The 25,495-nt window shown below is 46.4% G+C and overlaps 1 protein-coding gene across 2 annotated transcripts in view; it reads right to left on the bottom strand.

Moving 5' to 3' along the window:
* TSPAN9 (tetraspanin 9) overlaps positions 1 to 25,495 on the bottom strand; it is a 204,522-nt gene that overhangs the window by 162,308 nt on the left and 16,719 nt on the right. The window contains exon 3 of one of the 2 annotated variants that reach the window (XM_047065373.1): positions 11,292 to 11,325. The exons of the other annotated variant lie outside the window; for it this stretch is intronic. The gene's annotated coding sequence lies outside the window, so the exon portion shown is untranslated. The remainder of the gene's footprint in view (positions 1 to 11,291; positions 11,326 to 25,495) is intronic. 2 annotated transcript variants of the gene reach the window in all.

The following is a 25,495-nucleotide window of genomic DNA, read 5'->3' as shown; positions in this document are numbered from 1 at the left end:
ACTCAGAGTCTGGGAGCAGTGAAGGCACCGGTCAGTGGTGAGAAGGAAGGGGAGCAAAGGCCTCTGAGGGGGAACGCCATGGGGTTGAGCTCACACCAAAGTTTTCCCATATGTGTCAATAAATATAAACAAAAGGAAAAAAAAAGAGGGATCAGGTAATCCAGTAGGAAAGAGAGAAATCATCCTCACCATCCTGCTCACCACCACTAACACCTGCACCATGCTTTCTACGTGCCGGGCAGGTTCTAGAAGATTTACACGCGTTAACTCACTTCATAGTCACAGTAACCTGCTGAAACGTGTCCTTTAGTGTCTCCATTTTACAGGGGGAAAAGGGTCTGGGAGAACTTGTCCAGGGCCACGACGGGGAGCAGTGTGGCTGGTGTGTGAACCGGGAGGTGGGCCTTGGCCATTCACTTTGCCGCCTCTCACCTCTAGGCTGCCCTCACCTGCTAAGCCCTGAGATGACAGCTTGCGGGCAAGTGGTCAGACCCTGCGGCCACAGCACCTGTAGCAACTGCCCCCTGAGGTGCTTCCTTCAACTGGAGGAGCCAGACCAGGATCTGACGGCCTCGACAAACGTCCTGGTCCTTGGCCTCTGCCTCTGCCTCCAGGCAGGGAGGAGGAACAGGAGGAGGCAGGGGCCAGAATGTACCGTAGTATTCTGTTCCCACTAACTCAGAATCCCAGAACAGATGGACAGGGGAATTTCTGAATGAGTAACTAACCACAGAAGAATAAAGTTATGTAAATCAGCCTGGAACACAGGAAGAAATGTAGGCATGGACTTTCAAAAACTCAGGCCTAAGGAAGTGGGAAATGCCCAAAATGTGTGCTCCCTCACCGTTCCTGCCTCGGGGCAGAGCTGGGCATATTGTGGGTTTCTAGACTATTCTCAATTCTAAAACTACTAGGTTTTTACCCCACAGGCAACAGCGCAGGAATTGCTAAACATATTTGGATTTCTCCTACCAAAAAAAGAAAGAGGCCCTAGGATACAAAAATCAGACAGACAAATGATAGAGCTCTGATTCCTCCCCCTTCCTCGTGTTGTTTTTGCTAAAGTGCTTTTATTAACAGGCTGCTTGTCACCATCTCCCTCCAGCAGCTTATAAAACGGAGCCCAAGGAATGTATCAACAGCTCTGCCCCATCAGGACAGGAGGTGACAGTGGGGAACACTCAAACTCTCAATCACAAACCCTTTCAGCCAAGCAGGTTGCCCCTGCAACGCCCATCAGGAGCCAGATGATGAGGGCAGTCTGTGCTGCCTTCCTATAGACTGAGCTTGGCAAGCAGCAGGGGGAAATGGACAGGCTTTAGCTGGAATTTTATCTTTTCTGTAATCTTGAATGAAGTTATCTTTCCTTCCTGAGCACTTTCTTCCATAAAAACTGTCCTGCTGGTAAAGGTGAAGATTTGTCACCCTCATAAGCTTACAACTCATTCTGGCGCTCGGTTTGTGTGGATCTCCAACGGGGACGGCTCAGGCTGAGTCCAGAAAACAGTGCTGGAGTGCATCCAAAGGCAGCCACCGGGGCAGTGGGGTCTAGAAATGAAGTTATCTGAGAGACAGCTGGTGGAACTGGAGAAGAGGTACAGGGGTAGCTGTTGTCAAATACTCCCGGGTTGTCATGTGGACGAGGGAGCAGGCGCGCGTTCCCAGGCTCAGCCGGCAGAGACAAGGCCAAGGGACGGCTCCAGAGAAGCAGATCTGAAAACCAGAGCTGTCCAGCGATCAGAGGGGGTGCTCATCACTCGAAACATCCAGGCAGAAGCTGGCTGCTGGACTGGGATCCAGCGCAAGCCACGAGTGAGAAGGACACCCACTGAGGACCCTTCCTCCTCTGACAAGCTATCTTCACCTGACAACAATAACAAGCTATGAGGAGCCAGATGACCTCAGGAAGGGCAGGGTCTGTTGATTGGTTTTGTACTATTATCATTTATGCTCAGCACTTCATACACATGACCCTGTTTCATCTTTACCATGACCCATAAAGTGCGTGCTAGGCCTGCCACATAGTAGGTACCCGAAAGAGACGTGCTGAATAAGGTGAATGCGTGAGTGAATCCCTTTTGCCAAGGGGAAAACGGAGGCCTACAGAGACTAAGCACCTTGCCAATGTCGAGCATCTGGGCACAGCAGAGTCAGTCTGTGTCCCGCATTCTGAGCCCCCAGGCCCGCATCCTGATCCACTGCACTGCTCGCTACGGCAACTGCCTTGGTCTTAGGGGACCTGTTAGAGTTAGCGGGCTGTGACCAAGTGCCACAAGGACATTGCTAACAGCCATCAGGTTCTGTCCCCCAAATATGCTCTAATAAGCATGCACTGCTCTTACAAAAGAAAATGATGGAACTTATCTAGATGCTCAATTCAGCCCACCGTCTCACAACCAAAGGTGTGTGCAATGAAAAAAGAACTGGCCAATCAAAAAGACAAGCAGGAAAAGAGTCGTTGAAACAATTAAAATAGGGGCACCTGGGTGGCTCAGTCGGTTAAAGCGTCTGCCTCTTGATTTCAGCTCAGGTCATGATCTCAAGGTTTGTGAGATTGAGCCCCGCGTGGGGCTTTGAGTGGACAGCACAGAGCCTGCTTGGGATTCTCTCCCTCCCTCTCTCCCTGCCCCTCCCCAACTCACACATTTTCTTTCTCTTTCTCTCTCTCTCTCTTTCTCTCTCTCTCAAAATAAGTAAATAAACTTAAAAATTTTCAAACAAAAAGTCGTCGGCAAGGATGTGGAGGAAATGGAACCCCTGTACACTGTTAGGTGGGGTGTAAGACGGTGCAGCTGCTTTGGAGAATAGTCTGGAGCAACTTAAGAGGCTCAACACAGTTACCATATGACCCAGCAATTCCACTTCTAGGTATTTGCCCAAGAGAAATGAAAACACATGCTCACACGAAAAATTGTACGTGAACGTTCACAGCAGCTTTATTCACAGCAATCTAAAGGTGGAAACAACTCAAATGTCTGTCAGCAGATAAATGAATAAGGACAAACAACACGTGGTATGTCCACGCAATGGAATATTACTCAGTCTTAAAAAGAAATCCTAACAGGCGACAACATGGATGAACCTTGAAAATACCATGCTTAAGTGAAAAACTAGTCATAAAAGACCACATATGACATGATTCCATTATATGAAATATCCAGAAGAGGTAAATCTATAGAGGAAAAAAAGTACATGAATGGGGCTGTTTGTGGGGATGGGAATGACTACTAATGCATACGGGGTTCTCTGACAGAGGATGAAATTTCTAAAATTGATAGTGATGATAGTCGCATAACTGAGAATACACTTAAAACTACTGAATTGCTCACTTTGAAAATGGGTGAATTTTATGATATGTAAATTACTACTTAATAAAGTTTTTTTCAATTTTTTTAATGTTTATTTATTTTGGAGGCAGAGCACAAGTGGGAGAAGGGCAGAGAGAAAGGGAGACACAGAACTTGAAGCAGGCTCCAGGCTCCGAGCTGTCAGCACAGGGCTCGACACGGGGCTGGAACCCATGCACGGGGAGCTCATGACTTGAGCCAAAGTCAGCCACTCAACTGGCTGAGCCACCCAGGCACCCCAATAAAGCTGTTTTTTAAAAAAGAACCAGTTGAGTATCTTTTTTGATTTTAACAGATCACGGGGAATCTGATAAGGGATAGAGATTATGGAGTAGATCAAGGGAAGGCAGCAGCTCATAAACTCATTACTTCTTACTGTGTCCAAGATGCCATCCACTAGTTCAACAAATACTTACTGAACCTACTATAAGCCACGCATGATGCTACATCAGAGGTCCATAAACTACAGGCTGGCCGAATCCAGCCTGCTGTCTATAAAGCCTGCAAACTAACAATCATTTTCGCATTTTTATAAGGTTAGAAAAAAATCAAAAGCAGAATAATATTTCATGACATGTGAAAATCACATGAAATTCCATCATTGATGTCCATAAATAAATTGGGAAACAGCCACGCACATTCATGTATGTATTGCCTATGGCTACCTCTGTGCTTCAAGGGCAGAGCTAAGTAGCTAACACCAGAGACCAGACCATCTGCAAAGCCATTTATAATCAGGTCCTTTACACACAAAATTTGCCAACTCCTGTGCTAGATGCTGGAGGTGCAGGGGAGGAAAAGGGATGAGCAACAGCAGTTTAGGCCTCTGTCTCCTGGAGTTTATGGCCCAGGGAGAAAGACATTCAGAGTCTGAGGACCACACAGGTGAGTATACAGTTATAAATGGAGAGAAATGCTATGAAGGAAAGAACCAACAAGTCTATGAGAGCACAGAACAAGGGGACTGACCTGGGTCAGGGATCAGGGAAGGCTCCCCTGTAGGCAAACCTGACTAACACGTGAAGGAGCATATGGGAGCCACGTGTGCAAAGGCCCTGGGGAAGGCAGCATGTGCCCTGGTGAAGGGCTCAGAGAAGCCCAGCACGGCTGCAGCACAGAGAGGAGGGCAGGCCTTGCAGGCAGCGATGCTCCCAAGTCTGTGCTCCCCTGGAGACTGTGGGAAGGGGGCTGAGAACCATCCAAGAGTGGTGACTATGTACAAACCCTGTGCCTACATAGGCACTACCCAACTGCAAGTTAAGAAGACATGGGTGGGAGTGCTCATCAACCAAAAAATATTTCTTGGTCATCTACCAAAGTGCCCCCCCACTTTCTTTATCCAATGTCACATAGGACACAAAACAGGAAGAAGAGGCAGTCTTCGACTTCAAAGAGGAAGCAAGGAATTGAGGAAACAAGTTCACGTCCTCAGCTCTGCCACTCACAGTCGCATTCACTGGCCCCCAAGACCTGGAATGTGCTTCCCCAGACACTCAAGAGGCCTGCTCCCTCGATTCCCCCTGAGGTCTCTGGATCCCCATATGAGAGGAGCTCTCCCTGACTCCTAACACAAAATAACTCTCCCCATCGCCTTCTCACAGGCCTAGTGGGTGCCTAGTGCTGCCCCATTTTCACCTCCATGCTCACTCTGCCTGTTACACAGTGTTTGTTTGTTCACTGACCTGCTCTGACACAAGAAGACAAGCTTTATCAGGGCAGGAACTTTGTCTTCTCACTGCTGTGTTCCCTGCACCAAGACCTGACATGGATTCAGCTCACAGATCAGTATCCGTGGAGGAAGTGCAAACACAAAAACACTTAAAGAGAAAAAAAAGCACTTGATGGGGCACCTGGGTGGCTCGGTAGGTTAAGTGTCCAACCTCAGCTCAGGTCATGATCTCACAGTTCGTGAGTTCGAGCCCCGTGTCGGGCTCTGTGCTTACAGCTCAGATGGAGCCTGCTTCGGATTCTGTATCTCCCTCTTTCTCTGCCCCTGCCCCGCTCGTGCTCTGTCTCTCTCTCAAAAGTAAAAATGAACATTAAAAAAAAGAAGAAGAAGAAAAGGAAAACACTTGAAAAAAAAGGTGAATGTCCTTGATTTGTAACCTTTGGCAAATTATTTCTTTACAGCTCCATCTCCTCACTGGAAAAATAAAAATAATAGAAGTTTCTACTTTGTGAGTAAATAAAGTAATGCACAGAAACACTGATCATTACTGCTGACACCATCATCTTGTGTGATGGAGCTATTTTGTGTCACATGTTAACCAAGGCACTTTAAATACACACCATATTCAATTCTCACGTAAACTCCATGAGATAACTTTCAATACAAATTCCCTTTGAGAAGATGAGGAAACTGAAGCTCAGAGAGACCAGGTAAACTGTCCAAGGTCACATTATTAGTAAACAGCAGAATTAAAATCCAACCCAGCACCATGGGGCTTCAAGGTCTAGGCTCTTTCCTTTCTACCCAACTGCAAACTAAAAAAGCCAAAGGCTGCTGCAGAAAGGGAGACTGGCATATCCTGGAGCAGCAGAGGACTGTTCAGGAAGGAAAGGAGACTCTGATTCTGTTCTGAAGGTTAGAAGGGTCCAGCTGAGCAGAAATGCAGGCAAAAAAGGCATTCTAGGTCAGAAAAGAAAAAAAAAAGGAGGTAGGGGCAGTTCTTTTCCACAAGAGACCGACACCGTCATAACAGGAGTGAGAGAAGACAGTACTGGAGTCACAGGACTAGCACTTTGGACCTTCGATGCATCTGGTCCAGCCACTTGCTTTACAGAGGAAGACACCAAGGTCCAAGGCAGTAGAATGACCTTGAAAGGCTGCCAAAGCCCTAGATGGTACCTAGGTTCCTATGTGCCTAGGCTTACATTCTAAACTAGACATGTTCTTACTCTTCTTCATTTAATTCCTCTTCAAAAATTACAGAAGTATGGCATGCTCACTACGGCCAGAGAAAATAAACCAAGATGAGGAAAAAGTCCACAGTGTCCCCACCGCTAGCCATCAAGTCTGTTAAACAGTTTGATATTTAACAGGTGTAGAGTTGTGTTAAGCTGTTTGCCTTTCAGTGCAAATGAATTGTACTTCTGCTTCCATTTTTGTTTCCAAGTCTCTTTGCAATTCATTCGCGTGTTCACTCATTGATTCGGCCAGCGACTGCTGAGGGTCTCGTGGGTCACTGGCACAGCTCTGGGTACTGGGGGTTCTGCAATAAGCATGCATAATAAAATGATCTTTCATTCCGTTCCCACAAAGGCTGAAGAAACACACCCCCTGCTCCGTGAAAAACAACACAGAAGGGCAACTAAACATACCAACTACGCTTTGGCCAAAGCTCTCAGAGAGAACACGTGAGTTCACCTGGGCTGGTCCCTGACACCTCGCTAAAACAAGAAAGAAGAGACTTTGGTTGCAGGCATAAGCCCCCAATTTCGAAGAGAACAGAAGGGAAGATGGTAGCCACACAATTTTAGAGACTGGAGGGCACAAGGACAAAGGCTAACTATCTTAAGAAACCTGATAGCGCTGAATCCCAAAGCACTGGCCCCCCAGAACCCCCAGAAGGCATGGGGACCGGCAGCACCAGGGAAGCCTGGTTACAGGTCTGCCTAAGAAAGAGTCCCAAGCCCCCCGACTTCCTCCCCAACTTGCCTCAGACAGGTCAGTGTCCCTCCCCATCCCAGGGGTTTATTCTTTGGAGAGGGTAAAGTGGAAGGTCTGCAGAATGGAGAAACTGAGCAAAAGGAAATGCTGGGCACCATGCTGGAAACGGCTAAGCTGAAGTACAAGAAGGCCCAAATCCCTGCCCTCTTCCCCATTAGGTTCCTGGGCATAGAGGGTCAGCCTTAGGCTTTCCAGGTAGACTAATAGAAGATTCCTCTCTAGGAAATCTTAACAGCTCAAGAGAAAATACCTAAGATACTAACTTACTGGTTCCTAAGTGAAACAGGCCCACCAGGTCACCCCACATTAGGCCCAGAGTCCACAAGGGCCTGCCACATACAAACACACAGAGCTTAATGCCCCACGCAGATGTAAGCAGACTACCAAAGGTCTGTCACAGGAAAAACAGAAAAAGCATACGTACACACACCTTATAGGCATTGGTAAGGAAGAATACTTCCCCCCAAAATAAAACTATATAGCACCAGAGAAATAAGAGGTGATATTGCATCTATGAAACCAAAACAGAATGCTATTTAAAACAAAAAGATATATTCAGAAAACATAAGAACTCTTAAAAATTAAAAAATATGCTAATTAACATGAAAACCTCAATAAAAAGCTGAAGAAATCTCCCAGAAAGGGGTGAGAGTAGAAAAGAGAAAGAAAATAAAATTATAAGACCAATCCAGGAGACTTAGTATCCAAATTCTAGGAGCTCCAGGGGAAAGAAGAAAGAAAGTGGCAAGAGAAAAATCATCTATGAAGTAATTCAAGAAAACTTCCCAGAGCTAGACAATGTGTGTTTCAAGAGTGAAAGGTTCCAGGGTGCCCTTGCATGAACGTATATCCACACTAAGGAATGTCACTTGTGATATTTCAGAACGCTAGACAAAGATGACTTTTACACAGGACGCTGACAACTCCAGAGAGAAAAGTCCTTTGTGACCCACAAAGGATCAAAATTGGAATGGCATTAGACTTTTGGACAGTAACCCTGGAACTGAAAAGAAAACTAAGCAATATTTTGCACACATACACACACAAAAATCCCTAGCCTAGAATTCTACACCAAACCAAGTATCAATAAAGTGTGAGTACAGAATGAATACTTCTTCAGATTTTTAAGGCGAACACATTTATAGAGCACCTCTGATGTGGGCCCCTGCATTACCTGTATAAAGGCAAGATGCCTCACTGTCTATCCCACTAGGCTCTATGATAGAAACTGTCTTATTCCTCTCAAAAGCTTCACCCAAGGCGCTACAGGGTCACAAAGGAAAGGCACCCTCAGCAAGGGGGAGGCAGGGAACACTTAGTGGAGGGAGGGGACATCTACAATGGCTCCTCAAGACTTTGTAAAGAATGTACAGCCCAGTGTTGTTCCAGGAAGGATGAATGAGTGCAAAGCCTTGGGGACCCATCACAAACCATCAATTTGCTGACCACAGATAAGAGTCCTAGCCAACAAGTGAAACTCAAGCCAGGAACAAACGGACCAGTGATATTGCCAGGTATTTGGGTTTGTTTTAATCATCTTTTCTGGAACAAGGTAATATATAAATTAAGAAAAATACCATTCTGAGTGTGAAGAATGGGGACACTGAGGCAGGAGGCTGGCTCAGAGTATGACCTAAGAGTCTCTGGAGCATTTGACAGCCAGACAGGGCACAGGCCACCATGAAGCCAGTGCCCTAACAGAAAAGGAAAGCCAGACCTAACAACCACCATGCAAAGGCCTTGGAGGAAGGGCACCTGGCATCTGGGGGCTGGGCAGGGGCAGGGAGGGTCTCTGTACCTGGGTCGTCTCTCCTCACCCTGACCTGAGAAAGCTGGAGCTTTAAGGCTCAGAAAGATTGCAGGTGGGAAGACTAGAAAGAAGGCCCTAGCCACCTGGCTGGTCAGCCAAACCGCCTGGAAATGCAATCCAAGTTTCCAGGCCACTTCCCACCCTCTACTGTCCTGCCTCACCACCCTGTCTTTGAGGCAGATATTCACTTGCTGGCTTGTGAGGTCAGGAGAACCGGCCAAGGCCGAGGGCATGTCTGGCCCCTCCCCAACTCTAACTCGAATTGATGGAGGCAGCGGTCTCGATAGAGCCCCCACCCTGGGCACCTCCTTCCCCACCCCCACTGCAGGAGGCGGCTGTCAGCTCCATGGCCCTGTGATGATGCCACATTCTGCAGCGGTGGCCTGTCAGCAACAGTGAGGTTTCTGAAATAGAAACAAAGTCAGGGGCCTGTTTGCTCTGCTTCTGTGGCTGCTAACCCGCTGGGATCTGAGCAGCCAAGAAGGAGCCTTTCTTTCCCAAAATGGTCCTCTCTCTACCCTGCCTGGCCCGCCAAGGTCTGGCGCTGTGGGTGGTGGTGTGTATTCAAGGTTGGGAGAGTGCCTCCAAGCCCCAGCCCCAGGGCCCCGCTGACGCTGAGCAGCCAGGGAGTCTGGCCTGAGGCGGCCACCTCCTCTCTTTTCCAGAATCCCCCTCACTTCACGTGGCCAGGGCCGCATCAGCTCTCTGAGACCACTTGCTAGGTAAGGGCAGGAAGTCCCAGCTCAGCCCCACCTCCCACGCACTCAGACACCAAAGGTCAAGCTAAAAAGAACAAACCCAAGTCAGCTCAGCTCTTCCCTCCCTGCCCCACTCCAGGCAAGCTGCACCCAGGCCTGGGCTTCCCTCCCTTGATCCACCCCAGCCTCACTCCCCCAGTTTTCCCACCCGGCTGCACTTTTTTTTTTTTTTTTTTTAAGTAAACTCAACCCCCCAACGTGGGACTCGAACTCACATGCCCAAGATCAAGAGTCACACGCTCTATGGACTGAGCCAGCCAGGGACCCCCAGCACTTTTTTTTTTTTTTTTTTTTTTTAAGACAAGGCAAAATCTTCCTACTTCCTTAGGGAGCAATAAATATGAGGATTATGGAAGTGACATTCTGCAAGTGACCTAAGCGACTTGGAAGAAAAGGGGGAGATAAAATACAGGGCACTTTGGCCCAGACTTCACTCAGAAAGAGAGGGAGGCTGTGTCTCCAGGGAGGGGGAGACCATCTGCAGAGGTCTCCCGCCCACCTGCCTCGGGGCACTGAGCCCCAGTCAGTAGCAAAAATTCCAGGTCTCTAAGTACAAGGGCTTGTCTGATAGGCCAAACACAAAGACACAAGGCCCTCTCAGGCCCTGAGAGTCTGCTGTCTGGAGACAGGGCACAAATTCCACTCCCCAAACTGCTTCCCTCATCTGGAAGCAATTTGCCCCAGCCTCCACTCAATACGAGAGTAAGAGGAGAGAGCCTGCCCCTCACCCCTCTTCTGGGTGGCCCGCTGAACCCCCGAGAGCAGCCAGAGAATGGGTACACGGTCCACCCAACTGCCACACCCAGATGTCTGTTCGCTGCCATTCTAAACGAGCCATCCCTCTGCCACTGAAAAATGGATGACAGTCAAGAGCACAAACTTTGGAATCAGATTGTCCTAAACTGACAGCCAGCTCTACCAGCTGAGTCTAGGTTTCCGCCTAAGGAAGATGGAGATAAAGTAGTCAGGAGGATTAAATGTGACCATGCCTGGCACTCAACAAGCACTTGATAGAGAGCAGTTATTATTATTGCTGCTGCTGCTGCTGCTGCCGCCGCATATATACGCTCAGTCGATTTTCTACATAGTAGCCAGTGATCCTTTTGAAATGGGAGGCAGGTCTGTCTCTCCTCCATCAAATTCCTCCACTGGCTCCCACCTCACCACCAGAGAAGCTAAAGCCCAGAAAAAGACTTCCAAGGCCCTATGTGCTCTGAGGACCATGACCTTTCCCTTGCTCACTTCACACCAGCTATACAGGCTTGAACAAGCCACACACACTCCTGCCTCAGGGCCTTTGCACATCCTATTCCCTCTGCCATGGGATGCACCTTCCCCAGGTATCTTCAGGGTTGGCTCTATCACCTTCTGCCCTCTCTGCTAAAATTTACCTCCTTGGTAAGGCCTTCCCTAAGTGCCCTGTGTAAGCCATAATCCCTGAGCCCTGCCCTATCCTCCACCCCTTCCCTATTTCACTTTTCTCCATAGCTTCTGTCACTACCCAATGTAATACAGAGCTGAAATTATTTGCTTATGGTCAATCTTCTCCACCAAAATATAAGCTCTTGAGGACAGGGATTTTCCTTCTCTCCTGCATCCCCTGGCAGAGGAGCCCCTCAAACATTTGTGGAATGAGAGTCTCAGAACACTTAGGGTGAACCAAGCTGAGGCCAGGATCGAAATCACAAGTCCTCAGCCCCACTTACACGCTGTCAGTCCTCTGAGGCTCAGTGGCTTCCTCTGAAAAAAAAAAAGAAAATCCTCATTCTAACCACTTCTCAAGGTCATTGTCAGGGGGAAACGACAGTAAAATGATGCCTGGGAGTATGCTTCAGTGCTTTCCTAGCAGAGTGCCCTATAGAAAAGGAAGACTCCACAATGCATCCCCCACGCTAACTTTCAGTCCCAGGGCAGAGACCCTAGTGCTAAGGGGAGCCTTAAACACAGAAGGATTTACACACACAGTTCTTGCCTCGAGGAACCAGCTAAGTCATGTCTGAGGTCCTCAGACAGGTGGACACATCAGGTGCTAGTCCCCACCGAATTCCTGGTGCCCAGGACCTGCTTACATACAGTAGGTGCTCAATAGATGACCGGCAGAAGCACAAATGAGCAAATCCCATACTGATAACCACATAGAGAATAGTAAGATCACCAATATAAACACCCCCAATAAACCATTAGTTGACCTAAACAGCATGCAGACAACAGCTACCATGGATAGGACTGATGAAAATAGTATCTTTTTCTTTTCTTCACATCGAGGGCAAATGTGTTCTAAGGCGGACACTAGGGCATGGGTACAGAAGGCCACGGGGAAGGGTGAACAAATTCGGGAAATCTCTTTTCAGTGAGCGCATTTCAAGAATTAGGCCAAAACACTCCCCGTCATGACAGAGCGCACTCCGTCAATATTAGCTGTAATTATAGCATTGTTTTTATTATTGTCTTGGCAGCCTTCCAGTGGAACAAGCAAGCAGCTGGGAGACAAAACACTGAGGTCTCCCATCTGACAGCGAGGGGCCTGGGCACACTACTGCCCCGCCGAACCTCATCTACCTCATCTGTTAAGTGGCAGAGGCCAGGTGGAGTGCTGCACAGCCCTGGCCACACGACCCTGGCCACACGAATGCCGGGACTCCTTCCTCCCGGATGCTTTCATTCAGTCGTCAGACGTCTACGGGGTGCCCACTTTGTGCCAGCTGCTGTCTCGATGCTGGACGTATAGAGCAAATACAGAGAGAGGCACGCCTTCTCCCCTGGAGCTCCCTTTCCAGTGGGGGCGCCGACTTTGTGAGTCTAAATGCACTTGCACTCCAGCCCTCCTAGCAGATCAGTTTCCAAATAACATTCCCTTTGCTTCTATGGGAGAAAGGACTCCCATTTGCGAGGAGTGCTGCGCTTTTGCTGAGGAAGAGGCTAAGCCCACACTGTCCAGGATGGCGAAAGCAGCTCTGGGAGCGGGAGCCTAGAACATCAGTCCTGCAAACGAGCTCACCCCCCGCTCCCCAGTGGAGCCCTTGTTCTTCCCATTTGCAGAGGAAGAAACAAGACTTCCCCATGTCAGACCTGTCTGACCAAGGCTAAGAGGACCAGAGAACCCGAGTCCGAGTTCAAGAGTGCTCCTCACATCCATGACCATGCGTGGCCCAGCGAGCTGAAGGAAGACGAGCAGCACACTGGGAAGGAGGCTCTCGGGAGCTCGAGGCCACTTGGGGTCAGGCCAGGGCACTCAGCTGCCGGGAAGATTTCTCACCTCAGGTCTGCTTCCTATAAAGCCCTTGCCCCCAGAGCCTGCCTGGCTGTGACTTACCCCCTGGGCGCAGCTGACTGCTGCAGACACCACGAAGGAACCAGGGAGGTACCATGGGTCCCCTAGCAGACAACCTGACAAAGGTTCCTTCCACTGAGAGGTTGGGCAACGGCTTTAGGCAAGCAGAAGATGGAGTCCTTGGCTTTTTCCCCTTCTGAGTCAGCCCCCTACACTCTCCAGCCACTGAGCTGCAGACCTGCCCTTCCTTCTCTGGCTGGAATCTTATTTGGAGCTCCCTAAAGACCACCTTAAAAATGGCAAAAGGCTGGGGTGCCTGGGTGGCTCAGTCAGTTAAGCATCCAACTTTGGCTCATGTCATGATCTCACAGTTTGTGTGTTTGAGCTCCATGTTGGGCTCTGGGCTGACAACTCAGAGACTGGAGCCTGCTTCGAATTCTGTGTCTCTCTTTCTCTCTGCCCCTACCCTGCTGATGCCTCTGTCTCTCTCTTTCTCTCTCAAAAGTAAATAAACACTAAAAAAAAATTTTTTTTTTTAATGGGGAAAGGCAGGTCCTTGAAGATTCTCTTGAAAATCCAGCCCCCACCACCGTTTAACGGGCCTCCACAGTGTGCAAGGTACCATCCCAGACCCAATGGGGTGGCACCTCCCTGGGAGCTTTCAGTCCAGGGAGGGGAGAGGCCGCACAGAGGAAGTGACATGATCCCAGAGAAGTAAGTCAATGAACAGGTCAAGAGCAGCCGTGTCTGTTCAGAGCGACGTTCGCGAGCACGCAGAATGGCCGCAGCAAGGCTGCCAGATGTTGCTGTGTGGGCAGGAGGGAGAACAACGGGCTAACCAGAGTCCTGCACTGTCTCAAAGGCACTGTGTATCCAGACACAGGAGACACAATGGGACAAGGCACTGACATAAGGCACCAGCCCAGATGGATGGGGTGCCAGTCAGGCTGGAACTGAAATGATGGAGATGAGCACAGACGGCGAGCAGCTGGTCTGCAGGGCCACCAGAAGGAGTCCACTTTGGGCAAGGATGAAGGTGTGAGGAGTTCCACAAAACTGTAGTAAGGAGGGCATATTCAGGTGTGCACTGTGTGTGGTGGTGGGGGGGGTGGGTGTTGGGGACTGGGAATTTCCAGGAGGGCTGGATCATTGGGCTCAAAGGGAGGACAAAGATTTAGAATCATTGAGTAGAAAAGTATCTTAGAAACGATCTCATACAACATCATATCTAATCTTACAATCCCAAACACAAAATCCCTGATCAATAAATATCAGTTTTTACTTAAACCCCAGAAGTGATGAAGAGCTCACTACCTCCCAAGATAGCCTATTCATCTGCTAGATGGCACTAGCAGTTAGAAAGTTCCTCCCAGGGGCACCTGAGTGGCTCAGTTGGTTAAGTTTTCAACTCTTGATCTCAGCTCAGGTCATGATCTCACAGTTACTGAGTTCATGCCCTGCACTGGGCTCTGCACAAATGGTGCAGAGCCTGCTTGGGCTTCTGTCTCTCCTTCTCTCTGCCCCTCCCCCGCTTGTACTCACTCTCTCTCAAGATAGAAAGAAAGAAAGAAAGAAAGAAAGAAAGAAAGAAAGAAAGAAAGAAAGAAAGAAAGAAAGAGAAAGAAAGAGAGAAAGAAAGAAAGAAAGAAAGAAAGAAAAAGAAAGAGAAAGAAAGAAAGAAAGAAAGAAAGAAAGAAAGAAAGAAAGAAAGAAAGAAAGGCAGGCAAGGCAAGATAAGACAAGTTCTTCCTGGAACTGGATCCACATCCAATCTTCTGGAATCCCCTCATCCATGAGTCCTAGGTTTGGCCCTCTGAAGCTACAGGACACGTTTAAGCCCTCTTCTTCCCCATCAATCCTGCACATGTTAGAAAACAATTATCGTGTCCCCCTTACCACTCCATAAAAGCAATTCTAGGACAAAACGAACATTCCTAAATCCTTCATCCAACTCCCACGTGGTATAGCGTCCAGCACCTTAGTCGCCCTTCTCTGGATGAATTCGGATTTGCCAGTGTCCCGACCAGAATTAACAAACCCCAAAACTACAGATGTGGTGGAAGCTCCACAGAGCACAAAGAGAGTCTGAATTCCATACTCACTGAGATAGTGTTCTTCTTAGATAGTTAGCTTACAGTTTCTTTCATTTCTCATTCACTCATGCAATCAACAAATGTGAGCTGCCTACTATATGCCAGGCACTGGACTATGTACCAGGGAAATACTACATTTTCTTTGACAACAAGAAAATACCATCTCATCTTTGTGTTCAGGGAGACAGCCTACTTAGAGAGATAACAGACCCAGATAAAATTATGAGGAAAAGAATATCCTGCTTATGGGGTCTCATAAGAGTGCTGACTAGAGACACATTCCTCAGTGGGGAAGGAAGTGATGCCCGAGGTAAGTCTTCCAATAATGCTGGACTTTGGTTTACCACCATGGTGAAGTCATGCAGACTGGCTCTACCCTCCCACTTTAAGCAGCTAGAAATCTGAACAGAATACATGAGACAATTCCTTCAGATATGAGACAACAGGCCGCACAGGACTGTAATCCCTGAGAAGAGGAAAACGTAAGAGTGAGTCCTATGGTTACCCAGCTGACTGCCTGGAGGTGGTTTGCACACAGCTGCACAGGAGAAGGAATACAAATGGAGTCCAGTGGGGCACCTGGGTGGCTCAGTCAGTTGAGCGTCCGACTTCGGCTCAGGTCATGATCTCACAGTCTGTGAGTTCAAGCCCCGCGTCAGGCTCTGTGCTGACAGCTCAGAGCCTGGAGCCTGCTTCAGATTCTGTGTCTCCCTCTCTCTCTACCCCTCCCCCACTTGTGCTCTCTCTCTCTCTCTCTCTCTCTCTCTCTCAAAAATAAATAAACACTAAAAAAAATTTTTTTTTTAAACACACAAATGGAGTCCAGTGGTCTCACCAAGCTGAAGAGACAGAAATCAGAGTTCATGGAGCTAGAATTGAAGGTAGAATAGTAGAGACAAAGGGCTGTGCAGACAGGGTGCTCTAGGAATGTGCAGAAGAGTCTCCTTGACTCTCTGGCTAATCCACACATGTGTGAAGTGAGCTCCACAAGACTGGGAAGAGAACCAATGGAAAGCAATAGGCCAAATGATTGTAGCACACAGGGCCAGAAAGAGGTCACATTCCCCCCTGGAGAGTAGAGAGACCTCACTATACCCAGGGCACTGGGCAGAGTCCTCAGAAGGGTGGTGCCTTAGTAGTGAAGCTAAATTAGCCCTGGACTAAAAGCTGCTCTGGATCCACCCTCACAAAGCTTAAAGACAAGCCTCAAATATTAAACTGATCCCAAGCAATTGAAATGCATGCCAGAATAAAGTCCAATACTATTTAAAGAAATATAATGAAATCCAGCAACATTAAATCTACAATGTCTGGCACTCAATCAAAAATTAGCAAGCATTCAAAGAAGCAGAAAGATATGACCCATAACCAAGAGAAAAATCAGTTAATAGAACAGACCCAAAGATGACAAAGATGATGACACCAGCAGACACAGATGAAAAGCAGCGATTGTAAGTATGCTCCATACGCTCCAGAATGTAGAGGGAAACATACACATGATAAAAAGAGAAAAGATATAAAAAGACTCATATCGAACTTCTAGAGATGAAAAAGTATCTGAAATGAACGATACACTGGATAGAAAAATTTAACATCAGATTAGACCCTGCAGAAGAAAATAACATTGTACCTGAAGACATAACAATAGAAATTATCTCAGATGAAGCACACAAAGAAAAAAGACTGAAAAAAATTAATAGAGCATCAGAAACCTATAGGACAATATCTAAGAGGCTAATAGTCATGTAACTAAAGTTCTAGAAAGAGAACAGAGAGAAGGGGGAACAGAAAAATTCTTGAAGAAATAATGGCTGAACAAATTTTCCTACCTGCTAAAACAATGCAGATAAGAGAAAACACAATGCAGGGTGGGAGGGGCATTTCAAGCAAGTAGACCACACCGGGAACAATGAGAAATGAGAGCTTGCATGGTGGGAGAGGGAGGAAAGGCTACAGGTAATTTAGCCTTACAGAAACACAAGAGGCAAAGTGGCTCCAAGGGGGAAGCAGTAAGGCTGGCCAGGGGCAGGTGCAGACCTCATCTTGTTGGCCAAGGGATGATCACCTCATCCTGGACAAGGGCAACTGATTTTTTAAACCTAATGTCAGATTTTACAGTTTTCTTGAGCAGAAGTGTCCAGAGAACAGAAGAGAGGTTTGGGGCCCAGCTGTGACATCTGAGCCTTCAGTCTGCCCCCCATGGGGATGACCAGCTGAGATGCCCACCCTTGAATCCCATATGGAACAAAGAGCAGAGGCAACACAAACACCCCGCCCCCATCTGAGAAAGTTTTTCCTCCCTACAACCCCCGAAATCAGATCATTCTTAAGCCAGAAAGGACCTCAGGGATCAGAGACTCCTCATTTTACAGATAAAAAACTAAACTAAACTAAAGCCTAGAGAAGTAATGTGACTGGTCCAGGACAAGCCAGGTGTCCTGCCTCCTGGTAGCCTGCTCTGTCTACTGACCCACTCTGTCTGTTACAGTTCCACCCGCCCCTCCAGAACTATGGACTGGTCTGGATGATGCTTCTGAGTCTGAATGTGTACACACAGTCGTCTCTACATGTCCAGTCTAGCTCCTTCAGGACAAGGGCAGATTCCTGAACTTCTGTAGGATAGATACTCAGTACACATCTCCCTCCCGTACACTGAGCAAAAGTGACTCTGGACCTGGCTCTGGGGAAGAAAGGAGGCAGTAAGCCTCCCTGAGAATCCAAGGCCACAGCTGCCCCAAGCCTGCCTAAGTCTGAGAGGGACAGAGAAACAGAAAGAGGCAGTTAGAGAGACCCAGGAAGCTGGACCCACTGACCCTGGCCATGGGAGCTCCCAGGCGACTCCCCAAGAGGCCGGGATGGTCTAGTGGGAGGAGGGACATTCCTCTGGCCTCTAAATCCTTCTCTCTTATCAGATTGGCACTGAGCCAGGCACTGAGCTTGCCACCTCCTCCACCCCAGGGGAGGAAGAGGAAATGGTCTTAACTCTCCTTCTCTACCCCTCCCCATACCAGCACCCACCCCCAGCCCCAACTTCACTGTGGGCTCTGGGTTGGGCGGCACCTCTTTACAGAGGTTAAGAATGAACAAATTCTTGGGCTATTCCTGGAGCCTTGATTTTTATCATCCTTCCATTCTGGTCAATTCTGAGAGGCCAGCGGCCGGGAATGCCAGAGAGATCTGAGCCCGGCCCACCAAACCCAAAATAACCCCACACGTGCCTCCCTCAAGTCCTCACGGATTTGGCCATTTGGGGTGCATGTTTTCCTACAAAGCTGCCCTCAGGCCCTGCAAGGTCACCTCACACGCAGGGTGCTAGGAACTCAAGAGGCATCCTTGGGTGAACGGAGGAAGATGGGAGCAGGTGTGGGGGTGGGGATGGAATAAAATAGAATCCGGGGTCAGCATCTAGAAAGTCTGGCTCCAGCTTCCTCTGCTCAAAAGAACCTGGGAAAACCAGCCTCAGTTTCCTCCACTGTGAAATTTTTGAGCAGGGCCCCCTGTTCACCCCTCCTCGGGAAAGGGAAGGTTAAGTCTCTCAGGCAGAGCCACGGCTCCTTCAGTGAGGAGCTCCTGATCTACAAGTCCTGCCCCTCCCCAGAGACATTTCAAACCCCTGCGATTATGAAGATGGATGGTTTATTTTTTAATTTTTTTAATGTTTATTTTTGAGAGAGAGAGAGAGAGAGAGGGAGGGAGGGAGAGACAGTGTGAGTGGGGGAGGGGCAGAGAGAGAGGGAGACACAGAATCCAAAGCAGGCTCCAGGTTCCGAGCTGTCAGCACAGAGCCCGACACGGGACTTGAACCCACAAACTGTGAGATCATGACCTGAGCCGAAGTTGGACACTCAACCGACTGAGCCACCAGGTGCCCGAAGATGGATGATTTTAAATCAAGCAAGAGCTCTAAATGTCCAGGGAAATCGGCTAGATTAGGGATACATTTCTTTTTATATCACAAATGCAGTATTTGTTCCATTCATTCAAAAAATATTTGAGTGCCCACCTGGTTGGTACCAGACAATGAGAAAACAGGCAAAGTGTCAGTGGAGGGGAAAATCAAGGGCTCTGCTCCTCAGAAGGAAGGAAGAACCAGAGATCGAGTGGAGCCGTTAGAAATGTCCCTGCCCATCAGAAAAGAGCCGTGGAGGCTGCAGAAGTCCTGAGTCCGAGTTCGTCCCCTGGCAGCACTAACCCTACTTGGAACCTGGGGGATGGGGGGTGGTGGCCGCAGGGGCTATGGAGATCAGTCCCCTAGCCCACTGGGACCACTGGGTTTACAATGTGGCAGCATCTAATGCTTTAGTCCCTGGGGTGGGGACCAAAGAAGAAAGGCCCTGCAGAGTCTGAAGAATCACCTCCTACTTCCCCTCTGCTCCAGAGTCAGGGTGGCCATGCTCCCGCACCCCAGCCCATAAAGAAAGGGTCAAGCAAGGCTTCCTGCCTGTGCTGATCAACATTCGCCCCAGAGCCCGCTGCACTGAGGGCCCAGGAAACTGGACTGCCAGCCATCGCCCAGAACTGGGGACAATTCTGTGCTGTAAGCAGGTCCTACAATCAGTATTAGCATCCCAAAAGCCAGCAGCCCCAGAAGCATTCCCAGAGAGAAGAAAATGTGTCCAATTCAGGTCCTCCAACTCCGGGACTCTGCTGTCCCACATGCATCGGGCTTAACTGGAATGTCAGAACGGGAGTGGTGTGGAGAGAGAGGCCCACTCTGCCTGATATTCCAGCCCCCAGTGTCCAAGCCAGAGTGGGCTTGAAGCATCCACCCAGACTGCATCCACCCAGCTTGAAGCATCCACCAGCCCCAGGCATGGTGGCACCCATTGTTAACCTCCCCATCAGCCAGTAGAGTGTGACCCCTCTGGGGAAGTCACACCCATGTTTCAGAAAGGCAGCTGCTGCTGTTTTCTTGAAGAACAGTCCTCAGAGCCCAAGACCTAGTCCACTGAGCATCCCCAGGGGACATCCATCCCTCTCCTACAGGGACACCTGAACTTGTTAAACCACCGAGGGGCATTTGGATAAGAAGTGAGGAAGGTGGATGCTGGAGGTGAGGTAACATCACTTTTATTCCACATGAGGTGTGGGTATAAAGCAGGGAGACTTTGGCTGGGGCAAGGCAGGTATCTCCTTTCAGCCCTACATAAAGGGCTCTGGCTGCATCTACAGCAACCTCTTCCCTTCCTGGCTGGCCTTCAGAGCCCACTCCTGAGGGCTGTGGATGTGGCAGGACCAAGCCCTGGTTGGGGGGGAGGGGCGGGGAATGGGAAAACCCACATAAAACACACAGGAAAGTTGGTAGCCAAGAACAGAAAGGGTTGGGGACTCACCTAACCCTGTATCAGTGAAATCAATCTCTCTCTCTCTCCCTCTCTCTTTTAATAAAGCATTGCGCATAATTTATACCCTATTCAAATAGTTTTTTCTTTTTTTATTGAAGTATAACTGAGATACATTGCATTAGTTTCAGGTGTACAACATAATAATTCTACATTTGAATACATTGCTAAATGATCACCACAATAAGTCTATCTACCATCTGTCACCATACAAATTTACAAACATTGTTTTTCTTGATAGGAACCTTTAAGATTTTTCCTAACAACTTTCAGTTTTGCAATACACTATTATTGACTGCAGTCCTCATGCTGTATGTTACATCCCCATGACTTACTTATTTTACAAGTGGAAGTTTTGTTTTTGGTTTTGGGTTTTTGTTTTGTTTTAAAGTTTATTTATTTTGAGAGAGAAAGCATGTGGGAGTGGCAGACAGAGAGAAGGAAAGAGAGAAAATCCCAAGCAAGCTCCACACTGTCAGCGCAGAGACCGATGTAGGACTCGAACTCATGAGCCATAAGATCATGACCTCAAATCAAGAGTAGGACACTTAACCTACTGAGCCATCTAGGTGCCCCTATGAGTGGAAGTTTGTATCTCTTGATCCCCTTCACCCATTTTGCCCAACCCACATACCCCTTCTCCTCTGGCAACCAATTGTTTTAGATTCCAGATATAAGTGAAATCATAAGGTATTGTTCTTTGTCTGACTTACTTCACTAAGCATAATACTCTCAAGTTCCATCCATGTTGTTGCAAATGGCAAGACTGCATCTTCTTTATGGTTGAGCAATAAGTATTCCATAATATGTGTATACCACATCTTCTTTATCCATTCATCCATTGATAGATATTTAGGTTGTTTCCATATCTTGGCTATTATAAATAATGCTGCAATGAACATAGGAGCGTATATATCTTTTCAAATGAGCATCTTCATTTTCTTTGAATAAATACCCAGAAGTGGAATTACTAAATCATATGGCAGCTCTATTTTTAATTTTTTTAAGAATTCCTATACTGTTCTTTTTAAAAAAATTTTTTTGTAACGTTTATTTATTATTAAGGGACAGAGAGAGACAGAGCATGAGCATGGGAGGGGCAGAGAGAGAGGGAGACATAGAATCTGAAGTAGGCTCCAGGCTCCAGCTGCCAGCACAGAGCCTGACGTGGGGCTCGAACTCGCAAACTGCGAGGTCATGACCTGAGCCAAGCAAGGTCGGACACTTAACTGACTGAGCCACCCAGGCACCCCAAGAATTCCTATACTGTTTTCCACAGTAGCTGCACCAACAGTGTCCAAGGATTCCCTTTTCTCCACATCCTTCCCAACACTTGTTATTTTGTCTTTTTAATAATTCTAACAGGTGTGAGGTGATATCTCATTGTGATTTGATTTGTATTTCCCTGACGATGACCGAGGTTGAGCACCTTTTCATGTGCCTGTTGGCCATCTCTATGTCTTCTTTGGAAAAATATCTATTCAGATCCTCTGCCCATTTGTTAATCAGATTGTTTACATTATTGTTATTGAGTTATAGGAGTTCTTTCTATATTTTGGGTATTAACCCCTTATCAAATATATGATTTGCAAGTATATTCTCCCACGCTGCTTTTTTATTTTGTTGATGGTTTCCTTCATTGTACAGAAGCTTTTTAGTTTGATGCAGTTCCATTTGTTTATTTTTGCTTGTGTTGCCATTGCTTCTGGATTCAGATACAAAAAGATATCACTAAAAACAGTGTCAGAGAGCTTACTACCTATCCTTTCTTCAGACAGTTTTATGGTTTCTGGTCTTATATTCAAGTCTTTAACACATTTTGAGCTAATTTTTGCGTATGGTGTAAGATGCCAATCCAATATTGTTCTTTTGCACATGGCTGTCTAGTTTTCCCAACACTTATTGAAGAGACTGTCCTTTCCTTATGGTATGTTTTTGCCTCCTCTGTTGTAAGTTAATTGACCATATATGCGTGGTTTGATTTCTGAGCTCTCTACCCTGTTGCACTAATCTTTGTATCTGTTTTTATGCCAATACCATACTATTTTGTTTACTATGGCTTTATAGTATAGCTTGAAATCAGGGAGCATGATGCCTCCAGCTTTGTTCCTCTTTCTCAGGGTTGCTTTGGCTATTTGGGATCTTTTGTGGTTCCATATAAGTCTTAGGATTGTTTGTTCTATTCCTATGAAAAACACCATCACCATCAGAATTTTGATAGGAATTTTGATAGTCTGAATCTGTAGACTGCTTTGGAAAATATGGACATTTTAACAATATGAATTCTTCCAACCCATGAGCACAAAATATCTTTCCATTTATTCGTGTCTTCAATTTCTTTCATCAATGTAATAGTTTTCAGTGTACACGTCTTTCACGTCCTTGGTTAACTTTAATCCTAGGTATTTTGTTCTTTTTGGTGTGATTTGAAATGGGAATGTTTCCTTTTTTTATTGTTTTTTTTCCCAATTTTTATTTTATTTTTGAGAGAGACAGAGCACGAGCAGGGGAGGGGCAGAGAGAGAGACAGAGAGAGAGACACAGAATATGAAGCAGGCTCCAGGCTCCAAGCTGCCAGCACAGAGCCTGATGCAGGGCTTGAACCCACAAACCACAAGATCATGACCTAAGCCGAAGTCAGACACTCAACCGACTGAGTCACCCCAAGTGCCCCATGAAATGGGAATGTTTTCTTAATTTCTCTTTCCTATAGTTCATTCTTAGCGTATAAAAAAACAACAACATATTTTTATATATGGGTCTTGTACCTACCCTCCAACTATATCAAACTCATATATTAGTTCTAACAGTTTTTTGGTGGAATCGTTCAGATTTTCTAAATATAAAATCATCTCCACTAACATTGACAGTTTTACTTCTTTCTTTCTAATTTGGATGATTTTTATTACTTTTCCCTGCCTAATTGCTCTGGCCAGAACTTCTAATACTAAGTTGAATGAAAGTTAAAAGAGTGGGCATCCTTTTCTTGTTCCAGATTTTAAGGGAAAAGCTTTCAGTTTTTTTGTCATTGAGTATGATGTCAGCTGGAGGCTTGTCACTTATGGCCTTTATCATGTTGAGGTACGTTCCATCTATACCCGCTTTGTTGAGAGCTTTTATTGCAAATGGATGGTGAATTTGTCAAATGCTTTTTCTGCATCTATTGAAATGATCATATGATTTTTGTCCTTCATTTTGTTAATGTAGCATTGACTGGTTTGAAAATGTTAAACCATCCTTGCATCCCTGGAATAAATCCCACTTTATCATGGTATATGATGCTTTTAATGTATTATTAAGTTTACTTTGCTAATATTTTGCTGAGGAATTTTTCACATATGTCCATCAGGGACATTGGCCTGTAGTTTTCTAAATTTTTTTAAATATTTATTTATTTTTGAGAGAGAGAGAGACAGAGACAGAGCGTGAGTGGGGGAGAAACAAAGAGAGAGGGAGACACAGAATCCGAAGCAGGATCCAGGTTCTGAGCTTGTCAACACAGAGCCTGACACAGGGCTCAAACTCACAAACCGCAAATCATGACTTGAGCCAAAGTCAGACATTTAACCAACTGAGCCACCCAGGCACCCCTTGGCCTATAATTTTCCTTTTTTGTGGTGTCCTTATCTGGTTTTGGTATCAGAGTAACACTGGACTCATTAAAATGAGTTTGGAAGCATTCCCTCTCTTCAGTTTTTTGGAAGAGCTTGAGAAATGGATAAGTATTAAGACTTCTTTGAATGTTTGACAGAACTCACCAGGGAAGCCTTGACTTTTTGTTTGTTGGAAAGTTTTTGATTACTGATTCAACTTCCTTAGTAATCTATTCAGATTTTTTATGATTCATGAATCCGTCTTGGAAGATCATATGTTTCTAGGAACTTATCCATTTCTTCTAGGTTGTCCAGTTTGTTGGCACATAATTGTTTGTAGTAGTCTCTTACAATCCCTTGTATTTCTTTGGTATTGGTTATAACCTCTCCTCTCTTATTTCTGATTTTATTTATTTGAGCCATCTCTTTTTTTTCTTAGTGAGCCTAGCTACAAGTTTGCCAACTCTGTTAATCTTTTCAAAGAACCAACTCTTAGTTTCACTGATCTTTTCTATTATCTTTGTAGTCTTTATTTCAATTATTTCCAGTCTGATCTTTATTATTTCCTTCCTTCTACAATTTGGGGCTTCATTTATTCTTCTTTTTCGAGCTTCCTTAGGTATAAAGTTAGACTATTTGAGATTTTTCTTATTTCTTGAGGTAGACATTTATCACTATGACTGTACCTCTCAGAACTACTTTTGCTGGGGTGCCCGGGTGGCTCAGTCGGTTAAGCTTCTGACTTCGGCTCAGGTCATGATCTCGCGGTTCATGAGTTCGAGCCCTGCGCCAGGCTCTGTGCTGACAGCTCAGAGCCTGAAGCCTATTTCGGATTCTGTGTTTCCCTCTCTCTCTCTGCCTCTCCCCTGTTCACGTTCTCTCTCTCTCTCTCTCTCTCTCTCTCTCTCTCAAAAATAAGTAAACATTAAAAAAAAACTACTTTGCTGCATCTCATAGATTTTGGTATGTTGTAGTTCCATTTTCATTTGTCTCAAGTAAATTTTTTATTTCTTCTTTGATTTCTTCATTCACCCACTGTTTGTTCAATAGCATGTTGCATAATCCCCATATATTTGTGATTTTTCTTTCTTTTTTTTTTTGAGTTTATTTATTTTGAGAAAGAGACAGAGAGTGAGTGAGTGGGAGAGAAGCAGAGGGAGAGACAGACTCCCAAGCAGGCTTTGTGCTCTCAGTGCAAGCCTAACACAGGGCTTGAACTCACAAACCTTGAGATCATAACTGGAACCGAGATCAAGAGTCAGACACTTAACCAACTGAGCCACCCAGCACCCCTCTAACTTTCTTTTTGTAATTGATTCCTAGTTTTATACCATTGTGGTTGGAAAAGAGTCTTGATATAACTTGAATCTTCTTAAACTTATTGAGACTTGTTTTATGGCTTAACATGTGACATATACTGGAGATGTTCTACGTGCACTCCAAAAGAACGTGTATTCTGATGCTTTTAGATGTAAAGTTCTATACATATCTATTAAGTCTATGTGGTCTAATATATCATTTAAAGCCAATGTTTCCTTATTGATTTTGGTCTGGATGATCTATTCATTGATGTAAGTGAGGTATGAAATCCCCTACTATTATTCTAATGCT

This window comes from Lynx rufus, unplaced genomic scaffold (assembly GCF_022079265.1).
Source record: "Lynx rufus isolate CCGP_SWC_20201006 ecotype Redwood Valley unplaced genomic scaffold, mLynRuf1.p SCAF_7, whole genome shotgun sequence".
In the NCBI taxonomy this organism is placed as follows: Eukaryota; Metazoa; Chordata; class Mammalia; order Carnivora; family Felidae; genus Lynx; species Lynx rufus.
Note: the sequence above shows the minus strand (reverse complement) of the source record. Positions and strands in the feature narration are given on the sequence as shown.